The 26576-nt window shown below is 34.0% G+C and overlaps 1 pseudogene; it reads right to left on the reverse strand.

Annotated features, from left to right (window-relative positions):
- Positions 1 to 9061: 9061 nt before the first annotated feature.
- The window catches only part of LOC128576736 (intraflagellar transport protein 57 homolog), a 191693-nt pseudogene continuing 174178 nt past the window's right edge, over positions 9062 to 26576 (reverse strand).

A 26576-nucleotide genomic window follows, 5' to 3' on the forward strand; every position in this document is an offset into this window, starting at 1 on the left:
TGGGCATCTGAGCCTTCAGTGAGTTTTAATATTTTTGTTGACGGAGGGTTTCGCCTTGGTGCTGATCGCTACCGATCAAGGTGGTAGTTGCTGAAGTTTGAGGGCTATGACAATTAAAAAAAATAAGATGGCAACAAAGTTTTTTGGATCAATTAGGTCTTTTGTTAATGAAAAATTCTCTGTAGCATGTGATGCAATTTGATAGTATTATACCAACAGTAGAACTTCATTCAAAATTATAGTCACTCCTGTCAAATCCTGCCACTGCATTATCCACTAAATTTAGGGAAAATTCTAAATCCTTTGTTGTCATTTCAACAACATTCACATCTTCTTCCCCAGAAGTAGATTACATGTCAAGAAAACATTTTTTTTTGCTCATCTATAAATAGCAACTCTTCCTACATTCAAGTTTTATCATGAGATTTCTAAAATTCACTCACATTTGCCCATTACACTTCCAACTCTAGCTCTCTTGCTGGTTTGACCATATCTGCAGTGACTTTCTCCACTGAAGTTTTGAAGTCATCCATAAGGATTGGAATCAACTTCTTCCAAATTCCTGTTAATGTTGATATTTTCACTTCCTCCCATGAATCATAAATGTTCTTAGTGGCATCTAGAATGGTGAATCATTTCTCAAAATATTCTAAATTTATTTCCATCAGAACTTGTTGCTTCACCTTGCACTACCATGTTAGGGAGATGGCTTCATTCCTTAAACCTTATGAACCAACCTATGCTAGCTTCCAACTTTTCATGTGCAGCTACCTCCCCTCTCTCAGCATTCATAGAAGTGAAAAGAAGTTAGGGTTTTGCTCTGGATTAGATACTGGCTTAAGGAAATGTTGTGGCTGATTTGATCTGTCCAGATTGCTATTGCTTTCTCCATATCAGCAATGTGATGTTTCACTTTCGTTAGGTCTGTCTGGGTGTTCCCTGGTCACCCACTTCTCAGTGTCAAGAATGAGTACTGGTACCAAGTTGAGCTGATGACGGAGTGATCACAGAAACAGAGCAATCCCACGCAAGCAGTTTATTATAGTGAAAAGAAAGAGTTATACAAAGTGAAAGTGAAGAAGGAAGCAGCGTAAAATGACACAAAGGGAAAATACTCTTCCAGAGAGAGAGAGAGAAATGGGTCAGTCTCCAAGAGTGGAGAAAGACCTCAAAGTTTGAATACATGCTGTCTGTTTGTTATGTGCTTACTAGTTTGCCCCATCATTCTTCTTGCAGGATTGATTATTGTAACCAGGTTGGGGGTTATATAAAAGATTGCATAACAGGTTGATTAGATAATAGTTTCCATTTCTATACATGTGTCTTCCCCAGAATCCTTTAAGTAAGCTCCACTCATGTTATGCTAACTAGATGGTAATTAGCTCCAGGTCAGTTAAAGAACACTAGCAACTCTTACTGTGTGTGTTCCTATGAGGGAACAGTTACCAGCCATATTTTGGTTCCTAGCTAGAATTAGTTCCCATGCTCCACCCTTAGCCACTTTCTTACCACTTGTTTGGATCTTTCCAGACCTGACAACTTTATTTTTTATTTATTTATTTATTGTTGGGGATTCATTGAGGGTACAATAAGCCAGGTTACACTGATTGCAATTGTTAGGTAAAGTCCCTCTTGCAATCATGTCTTGCCCCCATAAAGTGTGACACACACCAAGGCCCCACCCTCTCCCTCCGTCCAGACCTGACAACTTTCTTATCATTCATGTGTTCATTGGAGTAGCACTTTTAATTCTTCCAAAAACATGTCCCTTGCATTCACAAATTTGGCTAACCATTTGGCATAAAAGTCCTACCTTTCAGGCTATCTCAGCTTTCTGCATGCCTTTCTCACTAAACTTAATCATTTCTAGGTTTTGATTTAACATGATAGACGTATGACTCTTCATTTCACTTGAACCCGTAAGGACCATTGTAGGGCTACTACTTGGCCACATTTCAATATTGTTGTATCACAGGGAACAGGAAGGCCTGAGGATATGGAGAGAGATGGGAGAATGGCCGGTCAGTGGAACACTCAGAATACACACAATATTGATTGATTAAATTTGCCATCTTAAATGAATGTGGTGCATTCTACGCCAAAACAGTTACAATACAGATGATAACAGATAGAATAAGAATAAAAAAGTGTGAAATATTGCAAGAATTGACAAAACCTGGCGTAGAGACAAGAAGTGAACACATGCTTTTGGAAAAGTTACTCCAATAGGCTTGCTCAGTCCAAGGAGTTACTTGCAGATGTTTTAAATTAACCTCTTATCAGACATATGGCTTGCAAATATCTTCTCCTATTCCATAGTTAACATCATACTCAATGGTGAAAAATTGAAAGATTTTTATCTAAGGGAAAGAATAAAGATGCCCACTATGTACTCTTCCACCCATCATAGTACTGGAAGTCCTAGCAAGAGCAGTTAGGCAAAAAAAGCAATAAAAGTCATCTGAGTTAGAAAGGAAGAGGTAAAATTGTCCCTGTTCCACATGATGTGATCCAAATGTAGAAAACCCTAAAGACTGCACAAGAAAAACTATTAGAGCTAATAAATTAATAAAGTTGCAGGATACAAAAATCTATATTAAAAAATCAGTTACGTTTCAAAAACTCCTTTAAAAAACATCATTTTAAAAAACATCAAAAAGAATAAAATACTTAGGAATAAACTTAACCAAGTTGATGAAAAACTTGTACAGTGAAAACTACAAAGCATTGATGAAGTAAATTAAAGGAGAAACAAATAAATGGCAATACATCCCATATTATGGACCAGAATATTTAATATAGTATTTATGTTTGATGTTCAGACTATTCAGAGTGATACATAGATTCAATATATACATTTAATTTAACAAATATAAAAATAATATATTTTAGTTCTCAATTTGTTGATTAATTTTGTCACTAATTTCCATCAATGCTTGTTAGGTATACACATGTTCCACTTTGTACATCTAATCTGTTGCTGCTGCTAATAGTGTTCCAATTTGTGCATACATCACATTTTACCTGAACACTCCCTTAGGGATAGACATGAGTTTGCATCTGTCTTCCCAGCATACCATCCACACTGCAATAAATATTCTTGGTACCCTGATGTACCTTTATGAAAATTTTCCTGCTATATATGCCCGGGTTCAAAATTAGTAAAACGTAGATATGGATGCATTTAATTTTACTAAGTAATGTGAACTGGTCTGAATTGTTGCACTAGTCTACAATACCAAAACCAATGGTGAAGACATTGACCTCAAATCTCTGAACACACCTGGCATAATGTAGCTTCCTAATTCTTACTGATCTAAAATGAATACAGTGATACTATGGACAACTATTATGTACCCACAATAATTTTTTGAAAATTAGTCTCCTTTTCTTTTCATTTCTATTTCTTTAATTAATAGTAATTTGGAGCATCTTATCATGTGCTTGATACCTTTCTGGATTTATCTTTAGTAACATTCTGGTTTGTATCTTTTGCCTATTTTTTATAATGAAAATCATCTTTTTCCCTGATTTGCAGATTATTTTTGTATAAAAGATAAAATCCCTCTTTGTTTCAAATACTACAATTATATTTTTTCCACTTTGTCAACTGTGAACTAAATTTGTCTAGTGTTCTTTGTTGAATAGAAATTCGTAATTTTTACATAACTACATTTCATAACCAAAACTGTTGCCTCTTTGTTGTTACTTTTGAAGTTTTAAGAAGTCCTTTTTTTGCCTATAAATCATGCCTATCTACATTGACTTGTATTGTTTTTCCATTTGAATTTTGGTCTTTAATGTGTTTGTAATCCATCATTCAATGTGATGGCAAATAATCCAGTTTGATTTTACTCTGTATATTGATCCAATTTCCCCAACACTGTCTATGTAATAATTCATTTTCCCTGTTGGTATGTGTTTCATACCTGCGTCAAATTCTCATTTATGTCTGTCTCTGAACTCACTTTAGTGTTTCATTTGCTGAGTTTATTATCTTGCTTTAATAAACACTTTGTATTTCTCTGACTTTGTTTTACATCGTAATATTTGGTAGATCTTGTCTTCCATTTTATTCTTTTTTAGAAAGATTGACCTATCCCTGAATTTTTGTTCTTGCATGCAATTTTTGGGGTCAGTTTACCATGTACCTTAAACATCATACTTTAATTTTGACTGGAATGCGATTGCACTTGTGAAATAATTGTGGAGAATGGATGCCTTTATAATATGTCACCCTCATCAAGAGCATGAAATATTTTGTGTTCCTCATTAGAATTTTAAAGTTTCTTTATGAATCTTATTTTCTTCTTACTTTAAACTAATTCTTAATTATTAATGGCAAGTTATTTTATTATGTGTTCTAATTATCTATTCCTGATTGTTTTCATAGGATTATCTTGTTTTTAACAACAGAGCAGCTGAATTTATTTTAATTAATTTTTATAGTTTGTCTGGATTCTATTTTTTTCCCTAGGTAAATTACAATTATGTACACAAAAAATGTCAACTTTATTGTCTTACTTTCCAATCCTTAATATCTCTGTTCTTTCTTGATTTTGGGTCAGTCCTTTGTTCTAAATTAAAATGTAACAATGATAGTAGACACTCTTGACTTTTTCTAAATCTTAAAGAATGTGTGTTAAAGTTACTCTGACAAGTATAATATGTGCTGTCACATGTTAGAATACAAATTTACAAGATAAGGAAGTTCTTTTATCTGTATTGTTGACTTGATAGTAGTTTAATTTTAAATTAATTAAGAACTGTATCAAAATATTTATTCTGTGTTGGTTGAAACAATTACATGAATTACATATAAAAATATTGATAGGTTTTCTGACACTTTACTGTGTTGCATTTCTGAGATAACCATAGTTGATTATGTTGCATTACTTTTTAATACACTATTAGATTTGGTATGTTAATACTTTGTCCAGGATATTGGAATCTATATTTACAAGAAAACAGAGGTATTAATTTTATTATTCGAAATTGTCCTTGTTTGATTTTGAAATCAAGACTGCACTATCTTCATAAAATCATCTGGGAAAATGTGCCTTTGTTTTTGTATTCTGCTCCATGAGCTAAGAAAAGAAATAACTGTTACTTGAAAGTTTGTTAGAACTCACATGTTAAACTATTCAGTGTTGGAGTTGTTTTTTTGAGGGAATAAAGCTTACCAGCCATTTTGATTGCGTTGATTCTTATCGGTCTATTAAAGTTCTGTATTTCTTCTTTCATCAATTTTGAACTTTTACAGTTTTCTAGGAGATAATCCAGTTCAAACACACTTTCAACTACTTCAGTATATGTCTACACATGTAGTTATTTACTCAATTTTTCATCGCATATACATTTTTCCTTTCTCAGTCTGTTTTTTGTTTATGTTATAGCCTCTTGTTTTTTCTTGACTACACTGTATAAAGTCTGTGCACTTTATTAATCTTTTCAAAGTATAACCTTCCCTTATTAACATTAGTCACTTTCATTTCTGTACTTTTCCTTTTTTAAGATTTTTTGATAGTTTTACCTCTTGCTATCTATCAAGCTACTTGAAATCATGTATTTTCAGTTCATTTATTTTAAATCTTTCATTTGCCAACAGTGAATTTGAAGCTTAAGTTTCCTCTCCCTGGGTTTGTAGTTGTGTCTTTTGCATTATGACATGTAGTATTTTGGTATTCAGGTCTAACTATGTCTTAAATTCTTTTATGATTTCATTTTTAATTAAGAAATTATTTTAGAATATAATCTAATATTTTTCAAAAACATACTATGTGTAAACTAACATTTTGTTACTAATTTGTACTTTGCTTCATGTAATCTGAGAAGACAATACTTATATTAATCACTTAGATTTCATTAAGGCTTCCTTATGGCCTCATGTTTTTGTAACTTTTCCAATATTTCCTGTGAAGAGTTCTATACATATCTGAAAATTAAATCATATTATTCATGTCTTCAAGATCTCTACTAATTGCTTTTTTCCTTGATCTTTTATGTTTTGAGATAAAAGCATTAACATTCTCAGGTACATTTGATAACTTAGTTTTTTATTTTTTCCTCCATTTTTTTCCAGATGTTTGAGTTTGCAAAGTCAGATACAGATAGACCTATGATAATATGTATTCTTGGTTTTATTTCCTTTTACAGTATAGAATTCCTTTTTAGGCATTCACAGTATATTTAGCTTAAGTTTTATTTTATAGTAAGTGGAATCATTACTCAAGTTCTTTTCAGTGACATATATATTTTCTCATTTTTAAAAGGTTTAAACTTTCTTTAACTTTTCTATTATTTCTTCTGTAGGTTCATTGAATGAATGATTTTAAAAGATTTATATTTTACATGTTAGAAAACATGTCTTTTCCTTGTTTTATATTTTTTCCTTTACTTTCTTTATTTACTTTTTATTTCCTTCCTGCAAGGAAATTCTCGTTAGGTATAGTCCTAGGTATTTCATTTTCTTTGAGGCTACTATGAAGTAATCGTGTCCTTGATTTGCTTCTCAACTTGGCTGTTATTGGCATGTTCAAAGGCTACTGGTTTGTGGACATTGATTTTATACCCTGTGACCTTACTATATTTCTTATTCACTTCCAGGAGTCTTGTGGTTGAGTCTCTGGGGTTCTCTAAGTATAAGATCATTATCATGGGCAAAGAGCGGAACTTTGACCTCCTTTGCCCCCATTTGGGTGCCCTTTATATCTTTCTCTTGCCTGATTGCATTGGCTAGAACTTCCAGAACTATGTTAAATAGTAGTGGTGATAGATGGTACAATGTAAGTGTATGTGGCACACCTCCTGGGTGGGGGACACAACTACAACAAGGACTATACCTAACAAATGCAAACATTGTAACCTAATTGTTTGTGCCCTCACATCAATCTGAAATAAAAAAAATTATTGTGATATATTTGCTGTATAATAAACTGGACGTATTTAAAGTGTATAATTAGATGAATTTAGACGTAAGTATACACCCATGAAACCATTATCACAATTAAGTGGACATCCTTGTTTGGTCCTAGATCTTAGTGGAAAAGCTTTCAGTTTTACCCCATTCAGTATGATATTGGCTGTGGGTTTATCGTAGATAACTTCAATCAGTCTAAGAAATGTGCCACCTATGCCTATTTTCTTAAGTGTTCTTATTAGAAAAGGATGCTGAATTTTGTCTAATGCTGTCTCTGCATCTATTGAGAGGAGCATATGGCCTTTGTTTTTGCTTCTATTGATATGGCGAATTACATTTATGTGTTTGCACATGCTAAACCAACCTTGCATCCTTGTGATAAAGCCTACTTGATTGTGATGTGTAATTTTTTTTTAACGTGTAGCTGTTAAATGTAAGGGATGAAACAATAAAAAACCTAGAAGAAAATAAAGGAAAAGCTCTTAAGGATTTTTGACTGGGGAAAGAGTTCATGAAGAAATTTTTTTATATTGTATTGTGGCAATCACAACAACAACAAAAATAAACAGATGGGACATAATTAGGCTGAAAAGCTTCTGTACAGCTAAGGACACACAATTAAAGCAAACAGAAAACCTTCAGAATGGGAAAAGATATTTGCATGCTATTTATTTAATAAAGGGTTGGTAACTAGAATCTACAAAAAAGGCGCAAACAATCCCATCTATCACCAGCAAGAGACATGAACAGAACCTTCTATGAAGAAAACAGACAAATGGCTAACAAACATATGAAAAAGTGTTCAACATCTCTAATCACCAGAAATGCAAATCAAAATCACCCTGAGATATCACCTAACCCCAGTGAGAACAGCCCACATCACAAAGTCCAGATGCTGGCGCCAGGTGAGGAGAAGGAAATATTTTATACTGTTGGTGGGACTGCAAACTAATACAGCCTCTTTGGAAAGAAGTGCAGAGAAACCTCAAAGAACTCAAAATTGACCTCCCATTTGATTTCACAGTTCCATTACTAGACATCTATCCAGCAGAAAAAATCATTTTATCATAAGGACATTTACACTAGGTTATTTATCATAGCTCAATTCACAACTGTCAATATGTGGAAACAACCTAAATTGCCCGTCAACCCAGGAACAGATTAACAAACTGTGGTATACATATATCATAGAGTACTATTTAGCCATAAGAAAAGACAGAGACTTTATGTCTTTTGTATTAACCTGGATGGAGCTGAAACACATTCTTCTTAGTAAAGTATCACAAGAGCCGAAAAGCAAGTATCCAGTGTACTCAATACTCATATGAAGCCAGTAGATGATCTAATACATGCCCACAGAAGAGAAAAACTCAATTCAATTCAAGATGGTGGGAAGGGAGATGAATGGAGGGGAAACAGGGGTGGACAGAGGGGGATTGGTGTTCCCCCAGTTAATGGGCACAATGTAAGTGTATATGGCACACCTCCTGGGTGGGGGACACAACTACAACAAGGACTATACCTAACAAATGCAAACATTGTAACCTAATTGTGTGTGCCCTTACATCAATCTAAAATAAAAACATAATTTTATTGTGATATATTTGACATATAATAAACTGGACATATTTAAAGTGTATAATTTGATGAATTTAGACATAATTTATATAAATGTAAACATACAGTATAAAATATTTGTCTGGGTTTTTCTCCCATTTTATTTATTATGAGACACATGCATATTGTTAGGTATATTGATAGTTCATTCCTTTTTATTGTTGATTAGTATTCCATTGTGCAGATGTACCACAATGAGCTCATCCACACACTTGTTGGACACTTTGGAAGCTTCTATTTTTTGCCTATTACAAACAAAGTTGCTATGTGCATTTCTCTATAAGTCTTTATGTGGAAGATACTTTCATTTCCCTTGGTTAAAGCCAGATTGTGTGATAGATGCATGTTTAAATTTTTTTAAGTCAGAATTTTTTACTACTTTATTAAACATTATATTCATTGTGAAAGCTTTAACCATAATAATCACCATGATACAATACGAGCGTACATATGTAAAAAGGACCCATTCAACATGCTTTAAGGTGTAGGTGTGCATTTTGAAATGTCTGTAACATGAAATATAATTTAATATAAAAAACAATGAATCAGAAGCGTGAAAACAGAATGCTTTAATAAAAGCCTATTGCTTGACTCTAGAATAACTGCTGCATGCATGTCCGAGGTCCTGTTGGACTTCCCTATCAGTTGTGACTGGAGTAATGTGTGTTCCACCACACCAATTCTAATGTCCATCTGAACAGTTTCTTTCTTCAGTTTTGTTAAGCTCTGTTTAATTTTCACCAAGGAGCACCGTCAGCCATGCTGCTGCCCCTTGCTGCCATTTCTTGTTTTACCTTTTCTAATTCTTCTGTAGCCTCAGACAGGAGTCTAGTCCTTTCAGTTATCCCTCCATTTCCCTGCTGGTATTGTTCCTTTGCCTCACTCAGCTGGGTTTGAGCTGCACAATATTCCTGAACCAAGTGCTCAAATTGATTGTTGATATACTTTTCTCGGCTGCCAGTCTTTCCCAAAGTCCTACGAATTTCATTATGGAGTTTGTCCAAAAATCCCTTGGTCTCCTTTAGAGAAGATTCAATTCCACTTTTGTGCTGCTGCATTTGGTCAACACGAAGTCTCCAATCCTTTATACCTTTCTGTAGGATTTGACTTGCATATTTAATATTTTTTAAAAAAATTACTGAACTCTTTTCCAAAGTGGTTATAGTATTTTACATTCCTTCCAGCAGTATGTGAGAATCCCATTTGTTCCTTTTTCTGACCAACACATGGTTAGTCTATTTAATTTTATTCAGTCTAGTGGGTTGTAGTTGTAGCTCATTATGCTAAAATGCTTTCAACTGAATGATTTTCAGCATATTTGCATGTGTTGGTTATCATTATCTCTTTTTTGGTACAATGCACATTTTTATAGTGAATTTTTCATATTTAATTACTTGGGTACATAATAGTTGTATATCTTTATAGAGTACATGTGGTGTTTTAATACAGACAAACAATGTGAATTGATCTAATCAGGGTAATTGGGATACCCATCATCTCAGCATTTACCACTTCAATGTGTTAGGAGCATTCCAATTCCACCCTTTTAGTTATTTTAAAATATACCCTGACTTTTTGTTGATTATAGACATTTTTTGTGCTGTTAAATATTGTTTCTTCTACCTAACTATACTTTTTTGCTCCAATTCAATACAGGTTTTGAGTTAAAGTCATAAAATGGCTCATGGGTCAACTAAGGACATAATTGTTAACAATTCAGGATACCACAATAATAATTTTATTTAAGAAATAATCAAGTTTCTTTTAAAATTCAGAAATGTGTATGAATAGCAAAATCACAGTGAAGTCAATGGCTATGATTACACTTTTGATAAACAATAATTTAGGTAAGAGATACTCATTTTTATGAGATTCAGAGACAATATTGGCCAGTAAAAAATAAATAGGGATAGTATGTATATGGGAACTCTGTATTTCCCACTCAGTTTTGCTGTAAACCTGAAACTTCTCCAAACAATAAAATTTATTAATTAAAAAATAAAATATATCAGTGATTGTCCTACTCATGCCCAATATTTGGACTAAATTTGGACTAAACATACTGTGAAAATTAAAATTTGACCTCAATATACCATGAAAATAATTGTTATTATCCACTTTCAAAAATAAAAAGAAGCAATATGGCAAAGCTACTTAATAACTCCTTTACTGATCTCTTATAAGAGTACTTCTTTTTGGAAGGGAATTACTATCATCAAAATTAGTCTTTGTTTGAGCATGCACAGATTAGCGAATATATTGTCATTCATAAACTATTTTCTAATAAAAATCATGCTAAATTATTTTGGAGGACTCTGAACAAACTGAAGAGGTTATAAATAGTATTTACAATCAGTTAAAACTATAGGTGGAAATACAATGCAGAAGTATTCTGTACTAATAGATAATTCACCATTTACCACTGCTCAAGTAAAAATCTGTTAGATTATTTCCACAGATTCAAGTTCCCGTAGTATAAAATAGCTTTATATAATCTCAATGATATAACCAAAAACAGTATCAATAATATCACCAGAATCCAATATTGTCAATCCAAACCCCATCAAATTTAAGCACGTGAGGCCTGACAATTAAGTTGGTGAATTTATCCTAGAAAAATTGCCCCGTGCCTCATTGCTGACTAACACCATGGTCACGTTCGAAACCCTCCCCTGGGGAATGCACTTACACCAGTGCCTAGTCCACTCTTTAAAGCAAATTTGGAACTCTTTTTGGAATGGACTTCAAAGCCGTTGTCGTATTATCCGTGATGTCCTGAATGTCATCAAAATGTATTCCTTTTCAATATGTCCTTTATCTTTGGGTAAAGAAAAAAATTCCTTGGGGGCCAGTTCAGGTGAGTAGGTATGATGTTCCAATGCATTTAATTACTATGTTTCTCTAGTCAGCCAGTGATTTTAATGCACAATTCAACAAATTTTTGCAATGTTTTCATCAGTTCTGCTTGTTACTGGTGACCTTGACCTCTCTTTATCAGTCAGGCTTTCTCCCTTCTCATAAAAACATTTAATCAATTTGCACACTGCCATTTTATTCATGGAATAATCCCTATAAACTTGGGTAGCGTGTCTTTGATTTCACTTCTACTCTTGCCAAGTTTAACAAGAAATTGAAAACTGTTTGTTTGTTGCTCTATTTCAGCCTCTAAAATTCTCAAGAGGGCACTCAAAGACATGCAACAACAGTAATGAATGCACTCACCAGACACCATCACATGTCCACATGAACACAATTGTGCGACATTGAAACACCAAGGTTATGAAACCCTAATGAGTTATTTGTATAGTACTGCCAATGTAAGCACATGGTAGCGACTTTGTGAACTTAATTGGCAGACATTGTATGCTATTATGTTTATTTTTTAGGAAACCTTTGGATTCAGTGGCTATTGTATTGTGCATATTCAATATTTGAAAAGTAGCTTGTTATCTAGTCTAAGGGAAAAAAGCATGGGTTTCATTTTATCTCCCTGATCTGGACTCTAGTCTTTCCTCCATCATACAGGAGGCTGTTGATGTCTGGAGTCAGGTTGTCTATGTTGGAATTCTGGTTGTAGTATTTAATTGCAGCATTACCTAGGACAAAGGTATTTCACTACTAAGCACAAGTTACTTTTCCCTTAATAGTAGGTGACGCTAGCATTGCTCTTACTGTGTTCCAAGAATTTTTACATATGTATAATTTAATATTTGCAATAAGCACTTGCATAGATCTTATTTTTATTCTTGGGTTTTAATAGTGGATACTGAAGCACTGGTACTAAAGTGTTTTAACCAACTAAAGTGTTTTAACCAATATCACATACTTAACCAGTGGCTAGCCCTGGTCGCCAAGGAAGTCACTGATTCTAGAGTGAGTAAATCCTATCCTCTGGGATTGTTATGAATATTAAATGATACAAACTCCACAAAGCATTCATACAAGTTATTTGGCCCCCAGCTATTACATGCCAAATGCTAAATAACTAATCAGGACATAATAGTATTTGTACACAGGGAATGGGCAGGTATTTACACCTCAGATTTCAAGTTTAGACTTTTAATGTAAAAAAACAAAACACAGTTATCCATATAAACATAAAGTCACTACATTTTTCTAATAATATCAAAGATATGACTTTGTTACAATAAAGTATTTAAATAGTACTATGTTTTTTTATAGTCATGTTTTGACATTGCTGAATTTTTAAAAATTTCAAATATATATTGAAAAATGGAGACCTACACAATAAAATACTATATGAAGCCAGATATAAAGACTATTCGTATGACTCCAATTACATTAAATGTCCCTAAATGGCAAACACATAGAGACAGAAAGTAGATTAGTAGTTGTCTGGGACTGGGAGTGTGACTGAGAGTGACTACAAATGGGATGGATGTTTCTTTTTAAGTAGCAGAAATAATCTAAAATTTGGTTATGGCAATTATTGCACAACTTGAACTATACACTCAAAACAGGTGAAATGTATGGTATTTCAATAAAGCTATTACAGTATGTGGAAGCACTCAAGGTCACTCTCAGTCTCTGTAAATATGTGAAATTGAATGCTTGGCTGACCCTAAGCAAGTCCTTTCTTCTGTTGCCTCACAGTCATGGACAATCACATCTATCAGCTCTATTCTTGAGGACTGAGGCCATGTCATTTTTGTTCACCATTGTATTTTCAGTAGATACTTCACAAACATCTGTTTAGCAAATGAACAAAGGTGTTACTTTTCATATCAACAAATACTTAATTCTCTCAATAAGCCCTGATATCCTGGCAATCTATCCTTATTTACACATTGGAAAACAAAGGCTGGGGCAGGTTAACTAATCTGAACTAGATCATGTAGTCGGTGAGAATTTGGAGGTAGGATTAAACATAAGCGTGGTCAACTATGTTTATATTGTATCTCACTAAAGGCTCTGTGTGTTCTTCCTCCAGCCCAGAATTGACACCCTCTGTAGGAAAAACAAAAATCCTTTAGTCTAAACTTGTGAGGGATGTTCAATTAAGCCTTAATGTTCCCTAAAATGTAGATTCTACTTGTCTATAACAAGCAGTAATATTTCTGTTATTTCCTAAGGAGCTGAAAAATTATAAAGCTTACATATCCTGAAAATATTAATGATGCACAATTCTTTAGTGTTTGTCTTTTTAAACAAGCAGCTTTAAATTCTTTAGAAAGCTTTATCAAAATTATTTCTTGCAGCTCGGCACCCATAGCACAGTGGTTACGGCGCCTGCCACATACACCGAGGCTGGCGAGTTCGAACCCAGCCTGGGCCAGCTAAACGACAATGACAACTGCAACAGAAAAATAGCCAGGCATTGTGGCAGGCACCTATAGTCCCAGCTACCTGGGAGGCTGAAGCAGGAGAATCGCTTAAGCCCAAGAGTTTGAGGTTGCTGTGAGCTGTGACACCACAGCACTCTATTGAGGGGGACATAGTGAGTCTCTGTCTCAAAAAATATATATATATATTTCTTGTACTAAATAAGTAAGAATCTTTAGCAGCTTTGGTTAAGAGATTAAATTTTTGTAGGACAGTAAGAATAAGTGTATGAGCAAAATAGATATTTCTACTCTAGGGTGTGGATGGTGAGTATTAACATCATGCAATCAATGCAAAACAACAACAAAAAATTTCAGTGGGGCGGCACCAGTGGCTTAAAGGAGTAGGGCACTGGCCCCATATGCCAGAGGTGGCGGGTTCAAATCCAGCCCCGGCCAAAAACTGAAAAAAAAAAAAAAATTTTCAGTGAATGGATTTTCAAAAAGAAGAACTATAGAGTTCAGATGTTAAAGAAAGTAAGACTTAAAATATGATTTCAAATCGACCCTTCTATTAGAGATATATTTGTGAATGAGAATCACATCCTCTAGTTAGAAATATAGCACCATGTGGATTTCTTCCTCTCCTTGAACTCGTTTATACCTCCCTTTTAAATATATGAGAAAAGCTAACAGGGAAATAAAAGAGATACTGAGATCAAGAACATAAAATGGCATTTCTAGAATTAAATATAATCAAATTAACCAAAAAAAGAGGGTATTAAATATACATTTTCCCTATATTTTATCTACATGAATGAGAAGAGTAGCCACAAAAATACACACATTTAATAAATGCTCAAGAATTTAGCAAAACACAGAGGCTAAGTTGTCTTATGTACAACATCAAACCAGATACTTTATTTTTAATAAAACCTTTTTATGTCTACAAAGATATAAATGACATATATAGTTGCAAATAACTTTATATAATAAATGTTGGCCAATGTTCCAGAATTGATCATAATGCATAACCAGCCAAGAATGACATTTTCCTTCTTGGAACTTCTAGAGTACATATTCCCTACATCACTTATCACAAAGTGTTTGCAGCCATTCTTCATATTGCTGTCGAGTTTTATTATTTCTTCTTGTGCAGTGATTTATCATCCATTGTCATGACTTATACCCAATCTAGATTGACACTCCTTATGGAAAAGGACTTGGTATTATATTTCTAAGTGTCCTCTGCTGCCTCAAAACCAAGTGCTGCATGCATGGCAGACCATAAATACATTTGGTAAATGATCGCAGAGAAGTTGCTTTGCTGAGCATTCCTGTCCAGTTGACCAAGAGAAGAGAAACCGATGCAGTGTCCCTTTTATAACATATGAGATCTTTTCCATTTGTAGATGCATGTTCAATAAATAAGATATATTTCTCATTCTTTGCTCTATTCTGATATTGGTTTTAACACAGAAATTTACTTTAAATACTTGCTTATTTTTGAAAACAAATATTTCTCACATGCATGAGAATTACTGAAAAGTTCTAATTTATTTCAAGCCAAACTGAACAACTGATTACTCTGTTTCCTTGAGACCTACTTTCATGTTGTGATGCGCAATTTTTAAAACTCCTTTTCATTGATGTAGTATGGAAAAGATGGAATCAAATGTTTTACCTAGAAGGAAATGTCAATTGCAACCCACTAAAGCGTTAGATGTATGTAATAATATTTGCTTTAGAATGTATAATTTTAAAGTATTCATAAATGTGAGCTCTACAAATTGTGTTTTTAACAATTACATTATTAAGGTTTTTTTGTTTATGGAAATTGAATGATGAGCTGTAGCTTTTGCTCATAAATACATACACATGTAACAACTTTAATTTGGATTTATGAATATCCATGTGGAAAATATTTATAGTTTAAAACTAATGGTTTACCTTAGGGTACCTCCAGTTTATACAAGCATGAATTTCAATATATAATCACAGATCTAAATATACAGTGATAAAAATAAATTATTTCTATCCCTTAAAAATAGATTATTTATGCTTTTTTCTTAAATTCTACTCACAAATGACATTGTCAGATAAATATGCAGTTCTTTCTCATCCGAATAGTCTACCTTTTGAAACATTTCACTCATAGAAATATATTAAATACTTTTTAATTTTTATAAATGAAAACAATCTTTTAATCTTGCTGTAAATTAGAAATGCTCTAAGAATGAAGAAAAATTGTCAAATGGTAGAGTTTCAATATTGCATTATAAGAGTTAACTAAGTAAACTTTTAGCAATTGACAGTTCAATAGATGTACTGAGAAAAGGTGACATTTAGTTTATTCCTCTTTATTTATTTGTATTTGTACTTATTTATAATTTTTGAATACATGTGAAATTTACGTATAAACCTTTAATAACAATACTAAAAATATTTTAAACTTTATCATAATAAACATTAATTATTATTTAAATATTATGTCATATTATTATAGTATTTAATTTTTCTCCTTGTCTAACTGAAATATAATATCTACTGAAGTCAAACATTGTATCTTTTACTTCTACTTCCCACAGTGCCTTGTAAGAGCAAATCTTCCATATCTTTTCTTCTCATTTTGATCACCAATCTCAGAAGAAAAGAAAATCTCCCTTATTTTATAACAAGGATGAATTAGTTAGTAAAAAATGTGTCATTAAGTAATGAGACAGGTTTTTGTCTTCCCTTTAATTTGTTAAAGTATTCCTCTAAGCATTGTGACAAACTATTGAACAATGTAATTATAAGCTCTCCATTTAGAGTGAGGTGAAATGCTAAACCGAATAAACATATTACTCTGAAAGCATTATGCTTAATTCTAGATGCTATAACATACAGAAGATAACAGTGAAATTGACAATGAATATCAAGGGTTGTTGTGAAAGCCAGAGAAGACAGTGAAAGGAAAAATTCCACATTTTTGGGCATGATGAAAGGCAGAAATACTACTAAATATTCAGAGCAGTTAAAACTGAGCACATGAAAATGTCCTTTAAACCAAGAATATTAACACTGCTGCCCTGTATGTGTCTTTCCTTCCCCCTAGGGCGATGGTTTTCATCACTAATTGATTATTACTTAACAGATGAATACACATGTAATAAAGATGGCTTTGAAATAATAAGAAACTGGGGCGGCGCCTGTGGCTCAGTGAGTAGGGCGTCAGCCCCATATGCCGAGGGTGGCGGGTTCAAACCCAGCCCCGGCCAAACTGCAACCAAAAAATAGCCGGGCGTTGTGGCGGGCGCCTGTAGTCCCAGCTACTCGGGAGGCTGAGGCAAGAGAATCGCGGAAGCCCAGGAGTTGGAGGTTGCTGTGAGCCGAAACTAAGATTCACACAGAGAACCAGAATTAAATCAGAAACCAGCACAACCAAACCTTTATTTCAAAAATGCAAATATGGAATCATTACCTTCTAAACACTGCTAGTATAACTCTTGAAAGCTTGCATTACTGGACACTATCTCAATATTTGTTTAATGAATTGGACGTATTAATAGCTTCCTTCCTTTCCGTTGGTTTTGCATGTGCGCAAGGATAAAAACATCTCTGAAGCATGTCATCAATGCCCACTATATAAAGTCCTTTTTAAAATTGTAAAATAAAAATATGTAACTAACTATATGCCATGCACACATCTTCCTATTATATTTTATAATGATAAATCAATGCCAGTAAATGCAAGAGCCAACATTCATGAATGTTACTTGGATAATCTTATACTTTGATGTGAGCAGAGAGTAACTCACCCACTTACTTAAAAGCCTGCATTTAACTCACGTGCATCATTTGACAGTTTGCAGATCCATTAATTTTGAAAAGATTTACTGGGTGAAGATATTTCATGATGTACATTAACTTCGAATGGAAAAAAGTTTCAGAGAAAAATTACCCCAAAAATGTACCTTTAAAAGTCCATTTCAAGATACTAATCTATCGATCATAAGAAATGGATTCACGGTATAAACATTTTTCTATGGGTGAGAAAATTTTTTAAATTACATCTTTAAAATCTTTATAATACCCAAGTTTAAAGAAATACAACGATAGTTTAAAAAAATTACATACTCACAGGCAGAAGAGAAGACCTGGTTCTGAGTTCCAGCTAGTTATGTGGCATTGAGCTTATATTCAAACCTGTTAGGCCTCGTTTTCTCATCTGTAACACAGAGATATTCATAATCTCTAGGGTTTCTGATTGTTCTCAAGCTCTATTTGCTAGTTCTGGAAATATATTAAACTTTTACTAAATATAAGAGACAAAAAGATGCTGGTCTGTCAAGATAACTTTCTGTCATTCTTCTTACATGTGAGATGACACTTTTTCCTCTAGTTTGCCTTGAAAAATTTTATCATAAATTTAATATTCATGCAAAATATTGCACAAAACGCACAGCTCAATTATACAACACAAAGCAAAGCAAGCACCCATGAAACCACTCTCCTGTTCAGATTTGCAGCATTACCACATCTTAGATGCCTCTACACTCTCACGTGTCACTCTTATCTCACAAGTAACCACTCTTCTGCTTTTCAAAATAATTATTTTCTTACTTTTCTTTATACTTTTACCAAATGAAAATACTGCTGTAGATTTTCTTATACTTTAAAATTTGTGTCCATGGAATTAGACATTATATAATACTTAGATCTCCCTCCTTTCATTCAACACTATAAATGTAAGTTTCATCTATGTCATTGCTTGTGTCTGCAAGTCTCCTTTTCGTTACTGTGTAGTATTTACTGGATAAATACACAAAGAATGGTTTCCATCTGTTTGATCATTGATTAATGTTTTTTTTTTTGTTTGTTTCCAGTAACTATAATGAATAATATGTGTGAATGAACATTTCTGTATGTGTATGCTGTTACGTGCATAGATTTCGGTTGGGCATATTTCTAGAGAGCAATTGCTAGGTAATAATGCCAAAATATTTTCCAATGCAACAAATGCCAATGAATGAGAATCCCCCTTTTTTGTAATTTTTCTAACATTTTATATTATAGTAATTTTGATGTTAGCTATTTCAGGAGTATTACAGTATCTCATATTTTAGTTTGCATTTTACTAATGACTAAATGAGTTCAAATCTCAGGGCATACACTTGTTAGCCATTTGGGCATGATATTACATAACATTTTAAAAGTTAGTTTTCTAATTAAAATTATTTTCTAATTGCTGCTGTCAGAGAGGAATAAAAAGCACCACCGGTTTGTGTCAATAGGCCTTCATTCTTTACTTCAATCATATATTTTTGGCCTTCAAGAAGACATTTTCAATCTTTTGTTCTGTATTATTAGTCAATTTTGGTTGGCAGATTGACTTTAATTATCTAGTCTACCATTTCTAGAAGACTCTTGCTTCGTTTCTTATGTGTAGCAATAGCCCTAGAAAGGGCTATTATAGTAGCAATACTTATTATAGTAACAATGCAATAAAATGCAATACTATTATACTAACAATACAATAAAAAAGTATACTTTTCTATCTTATGCTACATGAAAACTATTTCTCCTAATAGTAAATTCCCTTCTTTCTGTACTCAGCATAATGGAGCTTCTAGCCTTCAGATTCTTCTACAGTATTTGATACCCTAAAGCTAACCAAAAATAAGAGAGAGGGACACTAAAAGTAGAAAGTAGATTAGAATTGGCTCCTATCAATGTATCTGTTCTCTGGGTTAGTTGTTCCTTCTCTATTGCTAACTCCTACTGGCTTTTATTTGTTAAATAAATTTGCCCTACTCTGCCTTGAATAGGCATCTTAGTCCAGATCTTAAGTTTTCTACTTCCCATGATTATTAATGAACTCATTGGAACCACCATGCATCTCAAATATTTCACTTATTCTTGCTTTCTTGAGCTTCTGGGAAATTTTTTCCAGACTTACTGATCAATGAAGCCAGTTCTTGACCTGCCCATTCTTTCCTTATTCAATTCATTCCATAAGTGCTCAATTTTTGACACTGTACACTCACTAACCCATAACAGTGTTTAAGATTATTAGTCTTTCATTTTTGTGCTGATAAATTATTCTAATTCCATCCTACCTTTCAGAGTTCTACTTTTCTCTCTTTATTGCTCTTGTCTTTTAAAATCCCCTAAATATATGTTTTTCTATATACCAACTCATTTGAAAAGCAAGAAAAAAATAAAAGAAAAGAAAATCATGATCTCAATACTACTTTTTCTACTGACTACCTAAACCTCCCTCCCCAGTCCAGATTTCCATCAGGATTGCAGTTTTCTAATTCTAATTGCCAATGTGTCACGCACAATGCAAAACTATCCAATCTTACACATAACAGTTGCATTACTTAATTCATTATTTTATGGTAGCATACTTCCTACTGTTCCTCAAATTAGCAATGTGAATGCTATTTTTTTTTCTTAAAATGTCCCTTACTTTCTCTTCCTATTGCAAGGGATAGAATATACACTTAGTTTTTTTTTGTTTTTTTTTTAATCAAAGGTCTTTGGATTTACGGAAATGTGGTAGAGAATCTTCAAATGCACAGCAAGTGTGCCTATTTTTGTAGATACCTATGTAAATGCACAAAGAAAGACCAATAGCTTTTGTTAGTTTCTTAAGGGATTAAGAACCCCCAATGTTCCAGAGTCTCATCATTTTATATCATCATTGCTATACCCAGAAGACCAAAAATCACAACATAACAAAGATATTTGTACCAGAATGTTTATTGCAGCCCAATTCATAATAGCTAAGTCATGGAAAAAGCCCAAGTGCCCATTGATCCACGAATGGATTAATAAATTGTGGTATATGTATACCATGGAATACTATGCAGCCTTAAAGAAAGATGGAGACTTTACCTCTTTCATGTTTACATGGATGGAGCTGGAACATATTCTTCTTTTTTTTTTTTTTTAAATCTTTTTTTTTTTTTTTGGCCGGGGCTAGGTTTGAACCCGCCACCTCCGGCATATGGGACCGGCACCCTACTCCTTGAGCCACAGGTGCCTCCCAGGAACATATTCTTCTTAGTAAAGTATCTCAAGAATGGAAGAAAAAGTACCCAATGTACTCAGCCCTACTATGAAACTAATTTGGGGCTCTCACATGAAAGCTATAACCCAGTTACAACTTAACAATAGGGGGAAGTGGGAAAGGGGGGGATGGGTAGAGGGAGGGGGATCGGTGGGATCACACCTGTGGTGCATCTTACAGGGGTAAATGTAGAATGTAAAGGTTTTGGCACAGTAACTGAGATAACGCCGGAAAGGCTATGTTAACCACTGTGATAAAAATGTGTCAAATGGTCTATGAAGCGAGTGTATGATGCCCCATGATCATATCAATGTATACAGTTATGATTTAATAAAAAAAATAACTTTTGTATTTAATACACATACTGTCTAACTTTGGCCGAACCTGGAGATGAATCTTTAAAGCAATATTTTCATCTATCCAACATTCATTCATTTAAATATTTATTATCTCCTATGTACTAATGCTATTATAGGTTTCCATGGTTACATTGGGAAACAAGATACAAAAAATTCCCTCCTCCCACCACAATGCTTACATTTTAGTGGATGAAAAAAATCAAATAGTTTGTCAATAAACAAGACACCAGGGAAATAGCAATTAGCCATATTTGCTGTTAAAATGATTAAATGGGGGAGATTTCAGAGTTACCGAGTGGCTATTTCAGAATAGATGGTCATGAAAAGAACCTGTAGGAATATGTCCACTTTAAATGGCAAGAAGAAGTCAGTCATGAGATAACCAAGGGAAAACATTCCAAACCAGCACATATTAATGCAAAAGTCCAGTGGTGGAAATGACCTTGATAGGTTTGAAACAGAACTAAAAGCTGGATTTGCTTAGGCACAGTGAGCAAGAAGGAAAGTCTGGGTGAGATCAAATGGTTAGGTAGGGAAGATAACTTTCAACTTTGGAAACTAGAATGGGGAATTTGAATTAAGTTTAAAGACAATGGAAAGCTTATACAGAACAGGTTGAATATGGTTTATGTTACGTGCAGAAAAAAATGCATCATGACAAAAGCAGAGGAGAGGAAAATGCAGCCATGTAGGTGGCAGATTACAGAGGTCAGGTTGTTTGTTTCCGCAAAACCTACACTATTTTCCTCTTAGGTCCTCGATGTAGCCATGCTGACCTTACCTATGCTTCATCTATTTTGCCATGCTTTTTATACATCACTTCCTTTACTCATCTCAAAACCCTCATAGTATTCGACCCATTATACAAATACTAAAAAAAGACACTGAGGATGGATGAAGCTCATCCTGAACCAGACAGTCAATGGTAAATTGAACTGGTTATTATTTACAAGTTTGTTCTTTGAACTATGTCATAGCTTTAACTATCCTCCTGACAGCCCCTCTTTTCTATATTATTTATACCCAGTATTGTCTAATAACACATATATTATGCTTTATGGTAAAATATAAAGTTCAGATTTTTGAAGTAATTTATTTATTTAAAAAGCTGTCAAAATACTGTTAAAATACAGGTGTACACATTATAAAATGGCAGTAAATTTTAGACAATATGAATCAATGGTTTTTTTTTTTTAGAAAAGCAATTGTATTTCTTAAGTCATGACTATAATTGTATGGGAACTGCGTTTGACTAATAAACAAGAAGGATTAAAATTTTGAGTTTTAACTTAATCTATGATAACTAATTTGTATTAATTCTTACTTTAATTCCTTTCTTGAATGCCATCTCTCCTTCAAGTTTCATTATATTATCTCATCCTATTTTTTAAAAAAATGAGTGCCCAACCTTGTCTCTATACATATATTTTTAAAATTATTTTAGTTATAAGTTTCTGAAACATTAGACACTTAAAAGTTATGATGAAAGGAAGCAGCATAAAATATTTATGTTGATTTATAGCAGAAAATCATTATGACATTTGTGATTAGAGAAATGAAAGTTAAGTTCATCAAATGCATTTACATTTCTTTATATCCAATTTCTAGTTAATCTTTTTACAGAGAAAAAAAACTGATTAAAAGCCCTCAGCAAATTTAAGTCTTAGACTGCCCTTAAGGCTTTCATCGGGCTGGAAAATTAGTTTTGTGTAAATAAGATTCACAAATTATCTTGAATGTACAGTGGAAAGATGCTAGGACAAGTGAAAATTGCATAAAACTACCACCAAAACTGAGCATGCCTGAGTCCTACACTCAGATCAACTATCTTAGAGAAAATCAGGGAACCATTAGCACTGGTTATAAAAAAATGACCAGGTTCTACCTGTAAAATACCACTTCTCACCTCATTTGTTTTCCAAATTCTTGAAAGCCTATATTCTTGAAAGCCAAATTCTTGAAAGCCTATATACAGCATTAACCATTCCCATAACTGTATTCCTACAACACATTGGTTTGATTTTTTGTTTTTACTTATTTCACTTGGTCTTATGCATAGTAACTAGGTCACATACCTACCTTCCCAATCAGATGAAAAGCTTCATCTATTACATTTTATTTTAATCTCCATACCATCTCTGTGGGGCAGAAACAATCAAAAGCCTATAATATAGATGAGAAAAGTGAAGTAACTTTATCTAGCTGTTAAGTATAGAGCTGAAATATGAATCTATTCTCTCCAACTCCAAAGCCATGGTGTACTCATTATTACATCGTACTGTCCACCTCTTCCTTTTTTTTTTTTTTTTTGAGATATTCACTTTCCTGCCCTGGCAGAGTGCTGTGGGATCACAGCTCACAGCAACCTCAAACTCTTGGGCTCAAGTGATTTTCTTGCTTCAGCCTCCTGAGTAGCTGGAACACAGGTGTCCACCACAATGCCTGGCTGTTTTTTTTGTTTGTTTGTTTGTTTGTTTGTTTTTAAGAAACAGGGTCTTGCTCTTGCTCAGGCTGCTCTGGAACTCCTGAGCTCAGGCAGTCACCTGCCTCATCCTCCCAGAATGCTAGGATTACCTCCCACCCACCCCTGGCCTTAATTGTCATTAATTGTCCTCATATCAAAATTGAGTACATAGGATTCATGCTTCTCCATACTTGTGATGCTTTACTAAGAATAATGTCTTCCACTTCTATCCAGGTTAATACGAAGGATGTAAAGTCTCCATTTTTTTAATAGCTGAATAGTAAAAGCAGAGAGAGGGAAGGAGGGAGAGGGATGGGGCCTTGGTGTGTGCCACACCTTCTGGGGGCAAGACATGATTGCAAGAGGGACTGTACCTAACAAATGCAATCAGTGTAACCTGGCTTATTGTACCCTCAACGAATCCCCAACAATAAAAAAAATAAATAAAATAAAAAAATAAATGTAACTTTTGGCTCTTCTCAAAAAAAAAAATTAAACATGCAATTTCCTCAAGAGCCAAGAATTCCACTCCTAGGCATTGACTCAAGAATAATAAAATACATGTTTTTTATAGACATACATAATCACATAAAATGTAAAATGAAATCATCAACAACAAAAATAACAAAAAAATCATAATCCCTTGGAAACTGACAACTCTTTGAAAGGTTGTAAGGTAATGGAAGCCGGATGTAGGGAAGAAAAAGTATCTTATTCTTTCTACCCTTTTGGTCTGGGCTGGGTCTCATTAACAAAAGACTGATTAACAAAAGGAAAGCATACAATTTAAGTTTTATGTGATGCGGGAGGCTTAATAAAGAAAACATGAGCCAAAGCAAAAAAAAAAGAATGCTAGGATTACAGGTGTGAGCCACCGCACCTGGCCTACCATGCGACTCTTGTGTTAGTAACGATTACCTCAGATGGAGGGAGGGATTTATATTTGTTTAATTCCTTTATACCAGGGGTCCTCAAACTTTTTAAACAGGGGGCCAGTTCACTGTCCCTCAGACCATTGGAGGGCTGGACTATAGTTTAAAAACAAAAAAAACTATGAACAAATTCCTAAGCACACTGCACATATCTTATTTTGAAGTAAAAAAACAAAATGGGAACAAATACAATATTTAAAATGAAGAACAAGTAAAGTTAAATCAACAAACTTACCAGTATTTCAATGGGAACTATGGGCCTTCTTTTGGCTAACGAGATGGTCAATGTCCGGTTCCATATTTGTCACTGCTAGTCTTAACAAGTGATGCAAGTGTGCATCAGTTAGTCTAGATCTGGTTGGAGATTTCATATGTTTCGTTCTGGAAAAAGTCCGTTCACAGACATAAGTGCTGCCAAAGATGGTTGCCATTTTGAGTGCATGGTTCCTGAGATTAGAATATGTCTCAGAGAGGAGAGATGCATAGAAATTAGGAAGGCTGCTTGACTTGAATGCGTCTTTCAGAGAGTCACAGTTCTGCAGTTCAGCCAGTTCCATTTGGTAAATCGTATCCACATTTTCAATGTCAATAGAAAATGGGTTACGGAAAAGCTGTATGTCCTGTTCGTGGAGATGAAGCTCTTTAAATCTAAATTGGAACTCCTTTTGCAACTTTTCCAGTGAATCCACACATGTTTTATTTGGGAATGCAACCAATGGATTTTCCGCTAACAGATTTTGAGTTGTGGGGAGATGGCAGAAATTTTCCTCTTTCACTTGTTTGATGAGGAGGCCTAATTTTACTTCAAATGCTTTCACATGTGATTGCATATCACAGATGAGCTTCCCCTTTCCTTGAAGTTGCACATTGAAACTGTTGAGTAGCTCTGTTACATCTGTCAGAAAGGCAAGGTGCCATTTCCATTCCACATCATTGAGCTCTGGTACTTGTTTTTTGAAAGCAGAAAAGCTGTAATCTGTGGAAGCAGGTCATAGAAATGTTTCAGAATTCTCCCTCGACTCAACCAATGGACTTGTGTGTGGTGCAGAACATCTTCACAGGCAACATTTAGCTCAGACAGACATTCCTGAAATTGTCTGTGGTTTAGTGTATTACCTCTAATGATGTTAACACAAGATACCACACTTTTCATAACAGAGTCCCACTTCAGTGATTTACTATACAGCGCTTGTTGGTGGATGAGGCAGTGTATGGCTATTGGATGAGAATAGTTATGTTTGTCCATCTCTTGGTTAATGCAAGCAATTATTCCTTTCTTAGAACCCACCATGCTAGGAGCACCATCAGTTGTCACACTGGCTGGTTTTGCCCAGTCCAGCTCCAAACTATTCACAGTTTGGCAAACCTTTTCATAAATATCCTCTCCTGTAGTTGCTCCTTTGATGCTTTGCAGTGCAGCAAGCTCTTCTGTGACTTTGAAATAGTCATTTGTGCCACGAATAAAAATTAGAAGTTGTGCAGAATCACAAACATCATTACTTTCGTCAAGTGCCAAGGAAACATAGGAAAGTTTTTTTGCAGAGTTTTGCAAATTCTGATGCAAATTGTCTCCCATTTCTTCAATCCTTCATGTAATTGAGGGTCCTGAAAGACTCACTGTACTAAATAAATCGGCCTTCTCTGGACACATCTCTTTTGCAACAGAAATAAGGCATTCTTTAATAAATTCTCCCTTCACGAATGGTCTGCCAGTGCACACCATTATCTTGGCAACTTGAAAACTTGCTCACAGTGATGAAGTATTTAGCTGTTTCTGCTTCACAAAAGCATTTTGCTGAGTTGTCAATGTATATTTCAGTTTTAATATTTTATCTTTTCTCACTTCTCCAACCAAACTGTCATTTTTATCTTTATGTTGAGTTTGATAATGTTGACGCAAATTGTATTCTTTGAACACAGACACTATATTCTGGCATATCAAA

The sequence above is a fragment of the Nycticebus coucang genome, chromosome X (assembly GCF_027406575.1).
Source record: "Nycticebus coucang isolate mNycCou1 chromosome X, mNycCou1.pri, whole genome shotgun sequence".
NCBI lineage: Eukaryota > Metazoa > Chordata > Mammalia > Primates > Lorisidae > Nycticebus > Nycticebus coucang.